The sequence below is a fragment of the Sciurus carolinensis genome, unplaced genomic scaffold, assembly GCF_902686445.1.
Source record: "Sciurus carolinensis unplaced genomic scaffold, mSciCar1.2, whole genome shotgun sequence".
Lineage (NCBI taxonomy): Eukaryota > Metazoa > Chordata > Mammalia > Rodentia > Sciuridae > Sciurus > Sciurus carolinensis.
Window position 1 is genome coordinate 1,669,931 of NW_025920141.1, and position 12,071 is coordinate 1,682,001.

Consider the following 12,071-nt stretch of genomic DNA (forward strand, 5'->3'; position numbering starts at 1 on the left):
ATCTGTGGGGCCAGTGGAATGGTTTGTTGTGATGCCTGGCAGGGAGAGTTGTCAGTTTGGCCTAATGGGAAATTTGCTGGGGAGTGAAGGACTCCAAATTAATAATATTAGAAACCAAATCCTTTTTAGCCAGTGACTTTTTCTTATTTATTCATAAAATAAATTAAAATTAATTATATGTATATGCATTTATTTAACTCCAGTGTTTACTCAGCAGCCTTTTATCTTTATTCATATGTATACCAAATGTTAAACATAACTATTGTTGGGCATTTGAACTTTGTTTTTCTTTACTATTAAAAATACTATTAAATGTTAAAAAACAAGGCAGCGATATTAAGCAAATAACCATTGGAAGCTACTTATCTCTGAAAAGGTACTTCTCATTATGATAAAATGCTTAAAACCAGATTAAAATCCCTGAGCACAGAAACTCCCAGGGATAATATAAGAAATTGCAAAGAATGATAAACTAATTATTATTAGTTTCTAAAAATTTTCTAGCAAGAATATAAATAGGACTACTCTGAGGTTTCTCCATCCTTACTTCCCAGAATATCTCCTAAGGCAGTAGTTTTAAGTAGTGCAGTGCAATGTTGCCCATGGACCTATGGACGACTGTAAACAGGATGCAGGGCTTAACCTCAGGGTGGAAGAAACCAGTGGCAACAAAGTCTCAACTGCAAGGAGTTTTACAGAAACTACAATACATGGGGTAGTCTCATGAGAGCAATAAAAAGTAGTGTATTTCATTTCACAACAATTATCCGATGTTTCCAGATAGTTCTAAGATTTTCATGCCTTAATTCTGCTAAAAATAACTAGTGTGAACATGAAAATCATAAGGATTGTTTCTGTATAAACAACTTAGAGGGCTGCTCTCTGGAGTTTGATAGAAGAGTTAACACTTTGGTATCCTGTTTCCAAGTGTCAGGTTTTATGGGTGAATTTCAGGGCAATATCAACACCAATTAAATCAAATATGCTTTTAAAATTGCCACTTAAAAAAATTCTGAAACTAAGTGACCACCGATAGGACCACTGGAATAAGAGAGGGAGGCTATGAGATGTGGGCAGGGGAAGCAGAGGAGAAACTATAGGAGGGTGAAGTGTAACTAGCCAAATGCTTCCCACCCTCCCCCATGATAGTCCAGAAACACATGCCAATCTAATGATATGAACTTGATTTGAGTTTTCCATAAAGCAGACTGATCGTCAAGATGCTTAACCAGGTTCCAATCAATGACAAAACTGAGAACTTTAAGGACAGTGTGAGAAGCAGATAACTGGCATCTGTAGGTATTATGCTTGCATTTCAAATTCCTGTTTCAAGCTTTTCAAGTAACACACACATTCCCAAAGCCATGATACTTGGCTAAATACATAAAGACCCCAGTTGCACACCATCCATCTCCCTGGCAGTGGAAACTGCAGTTGCAGATTCCTTGACAACATGGGAAATGCCAGTTTGGATTGAGCAAAGCATCCTTGACCTCTTCATCATAACAGTTTCAAAGGCAGGGTCCACACAACTGGCCTCAAGTGCCCCAGGGGTTGGGATTCTACTATCCTGGTGAATGGTTATACATCTTCTCTCAAGAGTTGCTACAAATGTTCTCCAAGTCTTCATCTGTGATTCCTTCCTTCCACTGGATGAATTATATGTAGAAGAGACATGGATCCTGGTCTCTGACTTCTGGGCATATCATCATCCTCCATGTAGCTGTTCACAGTCTTCCACTTCCTCATCAACATGAACTTATCCTCTTCCTCTTCTTCTTCCTCCTCTTCTGTGGGAAGAGCACTAAGGGATCCCAAGATCTAGGACCTTGGCCTAGTCAGAAGATAAATTCTCCAGGCAGAGTTCCTCCTGGAAGCCACAACTGGGAATCTACACTTTGTGGTGACTGTGATTCACTTACTGATCTTGGGTCTGGAAGGGGACATCTTCCAGGGAAGGAACGAGGGAAGTTTTCTAATTCTGACATGATTTTTGTGAGCATTGCTTTGTTTTGTTTTATATTTAAAGCCATTTTCTCAAGAGAGTCCGTGCTGCTTTCATCTTCTGAATCAGAATTGGAATCAGTGGCAAAATGCTCGGAGGGCCATTTTTGAGACAACAGCCAGGCCCCGTAGGACCCCTGGCCGGACTGACTGAGCCCCGTCTCCAGGATCCCTCAGTCCAACCAATCACTCCCTGCCTCTGGGGCCCTCACATCAACTGACTGCTCCCTGCTGCCAGGACCCCCAGACCAACTGACTGCGCCCTATCACCAGGACCCCAGACTGACTGATTGCCACTGGCCTCCAGGATCCCACAACAACACCAAACACACCGGACCTCCAGGATCCCTGCCGGACCAACTGCATCCAGTCTCCAGGACCTCCAGCTGACCACATCCACCCCTGAGCTGCAGCTCCCCATTTGCCAACACATTTCAAAGCCAGAGCGGCCATCTTGGATAATCCTGGAAGCTGTAGCTCTTATCTTTGGGTGGGACAAATTCCATCCTGAGATGCCTGCTGGAGACTTGAAGCTCATTGTCAGGTACCTCGCATGCATCAGGCTACTGAACACTGGGAGGTTTCATTAGTACATGACTGATGTACAGTAGATTTTCTTTTTTCTCCTTTTTAAAAATTCTCGGAGGGCTTGGGGGTGCTGTGTTTTGTTGGCTGCCCCCCTGGTGGTTTGTACTGGGAAATTTATGACCACCTTGAGAATTCCAGAGGGTCTGTACTGTCTGCAGGGCCTACAGCCTTGGTGGTTTGCCCACAGTCTCTCCTTTGCAAAACCATCAGAAGCAAAGCTGCCACAACTGTCATCAAAGAATGACAAGGTTTCCATGGAAATCAACTTCAAGTATCTGAATTTCTTTAGGTTCTATACTCTGAGACCCTTTTGCGGCAAGCCTCTATGCTGGTGGCAGGTGCACAGGTTGTGCTCTGGGCTGGGTGAGCCTAACAGCCGCTTGGTGGTCCCACACAGTAACTGTAGTGTGAGCTGCCTCCAGATTTATAACATTTTATATTTTATTCTGTTTTCCTTCTCTTTTCTATTTCATTTTAGATGTGAATAAAACAGGAGTCTTTGTACTTAAATGTCCAAGCCAATTTTAAAGCCCAAAAAGACTGAGATGTGTAAGCAATTCATCAGAATTAAAGCTATTTTTTCATGTAAACCTTACTCTTTCTTTCAATTCTTTTTGTTAAATCTGCATGCAAAAATTTCAAACGGTAGCTTATTTTACAATATTGAGTTTGATGTTTTTCTTCCTGAATATCATGATTTACTTTCAGCATAAAATAGTATGACAATATAAAGCAAACTATTTTGGAAAATTTAGCTGAGCTGTATTAGAAAGGGTTAAAAAAATCTACAATGTATGTAAGGATGAAAATGTATCCAAGGAAAAACAGGAAGATTGCAAGTAATTAAACAGTCCAGGATTGATTTCCTTCCTATACCAAACAATCTTGATGATTTCTAAAATCTCCACAGCAAATATAAACAAAATTATGAGGCAGAAAAATAAACATAAGTAACATTTGGAAAACGCATCAGCTGGCATACTGCAAAACATAGTACCTTAAAGACACTTGGAAAAACTGTAGTCAATATGCAATACTATGAACAAAAGAAAATAAAAGGTGAGTAATATAAGGTGATATATTTCAAATTAAAATTAATTACAAACATCACATATATCTAATTGTGAAATTTTGAAATCCATGACATATCTATGGAAAGAAATATAAAGTGAAATATTTCACTACATTCACTAGTGAGAGTAAATTATGTTGAGATTTATTTTTTATACTGTTGATGTAATGTTACATTGCTCCCAGTTTTACACTATTACTGAAATTCTAGGAGTTATCTCTGAAGATGTCACATTGTGTTGAACTTGAGGAACACAGGAAGCTGATCATAGAAATATAAAAACATTAACATTCATTTTATTTTTTGTCAGATTCAGTTTTAAAAGTGTCAAAAAGTCATAAGAAAAAGCTTGGTCAAGAAGAATTAAATTATTAATTAAAAAGAGGTAGGAGGGTGAGGGAAGTGAATATTGGAATATAGTCACTGACATAATTGTTGGGTCTCTAGTGAAGGAAGGCACTGAATTTAACTGGCTTCTGTAGTGTTACCCTAAGTAGTTTTATACCATATACCATGTTAATATCATGTCTTAAACCTACACTATGGCCATACAATTAATTTTCTTTTATAGATTGTGTAGTAACCAAATGATTTTTTGGTAAGAATATGGTCTTTCCTTCTATCTGGATAGGATACCTTTTTCCAGATCAAGTGAATATTTCATATCCTATGACAATTGTCCTGGTTAACAGGTTTAAACATCAATTTTTGTTAGGTAATGTTAGTTTTTCTTTAGTAAATCTTGGATTTATGATGTGTTTCAGCAGGCTTTTCTTTTATTTCTTTTTAAAAATTTTCTTGAGTTGTACATGGACACAGTATCTCTATTTTATTTTCATTTATTTTATGGGGTGTTGAGGATTGAACCCAGTGCCTCACATGTGCTAGGCAGGTTCTCTACCACTGAGCCACAGCCCAACCAGCAGCAGGCATCTAGGACACTTGGGGTCTGCTGAGTCTGAAGTGACTAAGGAAATGGCTCTGTGTGCCTCTTGGTAGTCATATATACATTCTCATGAGATTAATTTCATATACTAATGTAGATATAAATATTGACTTTTTATATATTGTATAAAATTAAAATACCTAATTGATAGGTTTTCAGATAATAGAAATTAATGTGGAATGAAAACATTTTGGACAGAAGTCCCAATACTCTAGTTGAGATACCTTTCTTGTACAAATGTTTTAAATTGTTTTGGATTAATATTCAATCTGGGTGAATGATGATTGCCATATAGTAAATGATTGAAACTCATGAATTAGTAACAAAGGCAATGATTTTAAAATAACATATCCATGCACACTATTTTATAAATCACAGTTTATTAATATTGGGGTTTTAATTTTTGCATAAATATGCTTTGGAGCTGAATTAGTTCAGACACCTACATTAGTTGAAAAAATCTAGAAAGACAATGGGAAAGTAACTAGGGTTATAATGCAAAAAGAAAAGGTACTTTCTTATAAATACTTAGCTAAACTAAAATATTAAATGTGCTCAGCTATCAGTGACTTCTTCACAGTTATTAGGTGTTTTATTTGGTACCATCTCACTTTCATTTTTAAGAGCATACATACCCACGCATATGTGTGATGCATTTAAATGCCTAAATATTATGTATTTCTGTATTTCACTTAGTGTACATTTATTCAATTATGAAAGTATGATTCCTTAAAAATTTTTATCTCAAGAATAGCAAATGAAATTAGAGATGATGTTTTAAAAATAGATATGAAGCAGAAGTGAAATATGTTAAAATTCATGATTATAAGGATATATGATGTTGAGGGGCATACCTATGGATCTTGTCTCACACGAGTGCATGTGGGTAGGTGCAGGGTATTTGTCATTATTGTGTAAATGAATTTTAATTTTTAATCTTTAGTTTGATTTAAACATTGCTTTCAGTATGATACCAACCACCTGCTATGCAGAAAGGACTCTAGAAAGATGTTCATAGTAGCACACACCTGTGGCTCTTCTCTGGTTCTGGAGGTTCCAGGGCAGCCAACATTCATCAAACACATTCTTTAGGCCTTTCTGTGTGAATGCAGAACACTCCACATATTTGACAGTCTTGAGATCATGCGTCACCTTTTCAGCAGTCTCTGGAGTGATAGACTTCCATTTGTTCTTGGCAAGTTTCTCAATAGTAGATGGGCCATCTCTGAGATCAGTTTGGGTCCTCACAAGCAAGAAGGAAGTCTTTGGACTTCTGAGTTATCTAGGCACCCACTTTTCTTTCACATTTTCAAATGAGGATGGAGAGACCACTGAAAAACAGACTAGAGATACATCTGTTTATAACTTAGTGGTTGTAGTCTGTCATAATCCTATTGCCCTGCAGTATCAGAAAGTCCAGGAGTATATGGCTCTCCACCAATCATAACTGTGACTGCATAGTTCAAAAACAGTGGGAACATATTCACATGGAAATTTGTTTGCTGTGTAGGATATCAGGAAGCATGTTTTACCAATAGCACCATCACACACAAGAATGAACATATTTGTTTGCATTGCAGAAAAGTTTTGTATCTACTTTAAATATTTCAAATTTAATGTTGACCTCAGCTGCTCTGCTGGTGTCCCTACATTATCTTTTGATGTTCCTGCAGATGAGGTTAGTATTTGCAAAACCAGATGCCTAATTAGGAGCACTCCCATTTCTGGGGGATATCTCAGACTTTGTTCATGCTCAATCATCATGTTCTGAAATATACAAGGTGGGGTAATGCATCTTATAAATGTCAATTAAGTTCTAATCACAGATACTTCATCAACTGATAAAAGAAAAACCTCTGTATGTACACTACTTCAAAATCTGGGACACTTTTCATATAATTTCAGGAATCAACAGGGACAATTAACAGGGACACACAGCTGGAAAAAAAAATAAAAAGCTTGCTGAAGTTGAAAATTGCCTTGTAAGCTTGTTTTTGATTAAAGTGAAGTTCTGTTCTTTGAAATATTATTTAGCAATTAAATCTGTTTTAGTTAGGCATTGAAATACTGTGTATTGTCCATGAATGATTAAACCGGTACAGACCTGCCTTAGCTTTGGATATTATATGAAAATGTGAATTTAAGAAAGTATTGTTGCATTGATCACCACATGCAGAAGGTTTTCTTTCAGAGTAATGAGAGGATAAACTATTTCAGTTAAATCTCCCATATAATTTGAAATTTTAGAATTAAATTATATTATTATATTAGGAGAAAGTTGATGATGACAAAGCTGAGTGCCATACCTGGAATTGAACTTTCTCAGGGCTGTACGATCTATATACAGAACATTGTGTTTCCTTCTGTTCTATTGTACTAATTTCCCAGGATGGTGTGTTATGCTGGTATATGCAAATAATTTTTGGTTAATAAAAATCTGTTATCTTCAACTCCACTCCAAATTTCATTGTTTCAAAATAGATGCTTCAAATAAATAAAATGAAGGTAACAATTAGGAAGGGAAGAAAATTTATTTCCTGCTCTTGTAGCAAAACTTCACTCACAGAAACTATAAACAAAATGAAATTTATTTGATTCATTTTGCAGTTCTGGAAACCTGTAATCACCCTCTGCCTCCTTGGGAATATGGTTTTTTTATAGTTTTGTTTTCTAGTTGATATTCTTTACTGTTGAAAAGCTTATGTACATTTTTCTCTAATGTGTTTTCCAATAGAGAACATAATAAATTTCCTGGCAAATACTTTCATGTCTATGTCTCTTTCATGGTAAGTTGTTTTCATTAAAGCTCCTGTATTGGCTAGATGAGCTCACCTCAGTACCTGTAGCTTTATTATTTACCTAGCCTGCATCACACTGTTCAAATTCAATCAGAGAAATTTCATATAATTGTTGTTACTATAAATTCACATCAGTGAGTGAACACTGACAATGTGTTTTAGAAATAAATAGAAGAGTTCCACTAGAATGACTGCCTTAATAGAATTGCTCTGGTCTTATTTACAAAAACTGAGTCATTCTCCTCCACATAGGAAGGATTCTGTTTGACAATTGATTGCTCTACTCATATACTCTTTTATAAAACACAAGTGGCTAGCCTTGCCTTCTGAATGAAAACTATTTTGTCTATGCTCTCTGGGATGCTCACCTTGAAAGCCAGTCTTATCTCTCTGCGAATAACAATATAAACTATAAGTACATAAAATTTGAAGATGCCCAGGAGATGGAAATATCAGTTTTTTCACATTTTCTTCAATGGATGCTGTACTGTTGATAGGGCTCTGGGCCTCATAGCCTGCGAGTGGCTCCAGCTGAGAGAGACAGTTGAACCTTGGAGTGGTGGAGTCAGGCCTGGGTGGGTCTGAGCACTGGAGGCCCTGTTGCAGCATGAATGCTGCCACACAAGCACAGCAAGCCAGCACCAAGGGGAACTAAGGCTTGCTGACTTGTCACCCTGTAGCCATCAGACACAGAAAGAGTAGGGAGGCCTGTTGCAGTAACCTGCCCCACACAGCACCTGTGGGCCATCCGGGACCTCAACCTCCCACTTCTCCACCGGCATTGAGAAAACGGAAGTGGGCAGAGCTGAATGAATCCCTGACTCAAGAATGGACCAATAGCATTTCCACATTTTGAACCAATAGCATTGGTACACTTGCAAACCCTAATTAGCATAACTGTGGACCAATCACAGTAACATAAGTGCTATATAGACCCCTTGGCACCACTTGCCGAACACATTTGGAGGAAGAATACCTACCAGGAGCTCCATTGTCAACCTGCTGGTTTTCTACCATTCATCTTCATTGAATGCTTTTTCTCGCCCGTGGATCGCAAATTCAAGAGAGAAGAAATTTGGAAGAAAAAGAGGGTGAGTTGCTGTGGTGCCCTGCACTGCAGCATGTCCGGGGAGTGGGGTGCAACCAGTTTCACAGCATTTCTTTCTGACCTTCCAGAGGTCAGTATGCACTGAAGGATCCTGTACTGACTTTTTACTTTTGTTTTCTCCTAGTTATGGGAAAATGCAAAATGTGTTTTGTCTTGTGAAAATTCCTTTTTTCTCAAAACCCTGTTTGTTTTTGGGTGAAGATATCTGAAATGTAGGCTTTCAGAATCTGATGTAAGGAAATCTGAAGTAGTTAGATACCAATTTCAGGAAGAACAAAAAATAATGTGCAGGGGAGACACACACAAAAAATAAATGTGAATGAAATTATGTGTTAAGTCTTGATTTTCATGTGCTTGTGTGCTTATATACATAAACGTACACACATTTTAATCATATAATTAAAATTTATTCCAAATGTTTTAATTCCAGTTTTATCAGGATTTTTATGGATTTTACCCCCACAAGTTAAAGTATATCATTTGTTAATTTAAGCATCTTAAGTCCTGGAACTTTTTTCCCAAATCAAAACGGGTTAGTGTGATAGGGTGAATTTACCAATGTCTGAGGAGACTAAAGCACTACAGTATTTGCTTGTAACTCAGGCTGACAGAGAGTTGGTCTGTGAAATATTGAAAATGTTGAATTACCTCAATATTTTAGGAGTTCTCTACTGCTATTTTCATTGTGATATTAGGTTTAACCTTGGTGTGTAAGAAAAAGTTTACATATCCACTTTGAATGATCTATCTCACCTGTTCCCTGAGGGTCACAGAGCAATGAGAGGTGAAAGTTTGCTGAGGTTCATACTAGCCTCTGTACAGGCTAAACTTGGGCTTTCCAGACCCAGTCTGGGCTTAGGCCTGCATATTGAGCAACGTTCACTTGAAGCTGTTTGCTAATAGCCCCTGTCATTACTTCTTTGACCAATCAGTTACTTAGAAGGTGTTAATTTTTAAAAATATTTTGTGGTGTGCTATATCATTTTATTATTGCTATTGAATATAATAATTCTATTGTGGCCAGAGTATGTAACTGATAAAATCTCAATGGTTTTAAGTTTATTACTTCATAGCCCAGTATATGGTCATTTCAGTAAGTGTGCCAAACATTTGAAAAACTAAAAAAAAAAGGGAAAAATTCTGCTATTGTTAGATATGGTGTTTTGCAAAAATAACTTGTTGGTTGGCAATTTTCTTCATATCTTTTAATTTATTCATGAAGTCTTTTGAATATTAATATTTCCAACTATAATTATAGAATATTCTATTTTTTGCTTTAATTCTGTAAAATTTTTCACTGTATTTGGAAACTATATTTAAATCTGTAAAGTGGGTATGACTGCTATTGTGCCCTTATGAATTAACACATTATTATGATGATATATTCCTCCATAACTTTACTAATACCCATTGTCTTGATCTATTTTGTCAAATGTTTGGGTATGCTTACATTTACTGAATTAATGACACATTTTTCCATTAACTTATTTAGAATTCATTTTCTCTTTATATGTAAAACACTTCACCTGTCGACAGCATATATTTAATAATGTTTCAAGCCTATCTTCTCAGTTTCTGCCATTAAATTTGCCATGAATTCATTAAGCTTTAATAAAATTGCCGACATATTTATATTTGGTCTACCATCTTATTAAGTATATACTACTAAATAGTCTTCCATTTTGTTTCTCTTTTTTCTTATCAAAACTTCAAAAATTTGTATTAGAATTACCTTTAATTTTCCTGTCAACTTTGTAAATATGTTTCTTTGAATTGTTCCAGTAATATTAGGAATTTAATTCTAGGGATTTAATATTTACTTTTCTAAGTTCATTCATATTTAATATTGTATCATCTCATGTAAAACATATTCTCATACATATATCCTGTCTTTTTCACATAGTTGTCATATTTTTATGTCTGTTAGTGAAGAAATAGTCATACCTAGGTGTTTATCAGCAGTTATTCCAGCTGCTCTTTATTTTGAAGAAAAATTTGGACAACATAACATTCCAATTTCAACATTTACTGTAAAGTTATATTAATCAAAGTTTTATGGTCAGTAAAATACAGGTTAAAGGGAAAAATATGAAACTGAGAGTCACATGTGAATGGGTTTGGGAAATTTTGGATGGGAAATTGGTGATTGCTGTTGTGGCCTCTAAAGAAATAGCATACAATATAAGTGTCATACTATAAGTTGAGGAAAGTAACCTCTAAGAGACTATCCAAATGAGAGTGCAGAAATTAAATTCAGGAAACATAAATGAGGAATGTCTCAAAGAGAATCCTTAGTAAGCTTAACACACATGGGGGAAAAAGTGAGCTTGACAGTATGCCAGTAGAAATTTTTCAAAGTGAAATGGAAAGGAAAATAAGGATGGGAAAAAATGAACAGAGCATTCCTGAACTATGGGAGAATTATGACATTATAGCACATGTTCCAATGGAAAATAAGAGGAGGTGGAAGATGAAGAGAGGCAGGGGAGATAGAGAAGGAAGGCAGTAAAAGAAATATTTCAAGTAATAACAGCTTGGAATTTTGCAACATCACTGACAGACAACAATCAGGTTCAGGAAACTCAGAGAACATCAAGTAGAATATATAGTATAAATCTGACAACCAAAAAAACTATTTGTAGGTATATGTATTAAAACTGCTGAAAACCACTGAAAGGAGAAAAATTTGAAATAAGTAAGAGAAAAACATGATTGCATATATAGAAAAAGGGTTAGGGATTATAAGGAACTTCTCACCAAAAAGAATGAAGAGAGTGGAATACATTTTTATATTTACATTATGTTGAAAGGAGGAAAAAAAACCTTCACTCACCTCAAAATGTTTAATTGTTTTTATAAATACACATGTTTGCTGAGGGGCAGAGAGACAGTGCTGTACAGAGCTGGTATAGGCTCGGGGCTCAATGCCAGAGAGAAAGATGCACAGAGTCCACCCAGTAGGGCAGGCGGGGCAGTATTCTGGGGCGGAACACTTGTTGGCAGGTGTGAGCAGACAGGGGATCTGGTCCAGGCCTGGTGGGTCCTGGGCACCCCAGAGACTTCCCAGTCTAGTCCAAGATCCTGGGCAACATTGCAGTGTCACCTGGGCTCAGCACACTTTGTTCAGGACCTTGTGGGTGAATTCAGGCAGCACAAAGGCTGCAAGGTGCACATCCATGTTGTAGTACTTCAGCTTCATGTGCTCCACCTGTGTCTGTATCAGTGGTTGCTGGGGTTCCTGGAAATTGGTGCTCTGGTTTTTGCTGCATAGCATGAAGCCGATTTGTCCACTGTGGTAGGTGGGGATGGAGCAGCAGGCCTAGGCCACCATCAGGAAGAACTGCCACATCGCCTTGATGAGGTCCAGGTGCAGCTTGTGGCAGTAGCCCCTGGCAGCAGAGGATTGTAGTTCAGTGGTAGAGTGCTTACCTAGCACAGGTGAGAAACTGGGTTGGAACCTCAGCACCACATTAAAAATAAATAAATGGTAAATTCTTAAAAAAGAGAACATTACACAGATAATGGAATAATGTCACAACTAAGATACTGACTGAC

The 12,071-nt window shown here is 37.0% G+C and overlaps 1 pseudogene; it reads right to left on the reverse strand.

Moving 5' to 3' along the window:
- Window positions 1-1,302: 1,302 nt before the first annotated feature.
- On the reverse strand, window positions 1,303-11,790 carry LOC124974275 (cell division cycle-associated protein 7-like; annotated as a pseudogene).
- Between the last annotated feature and the right edge of the window lie 281 nt (window positions 11,791-12,071).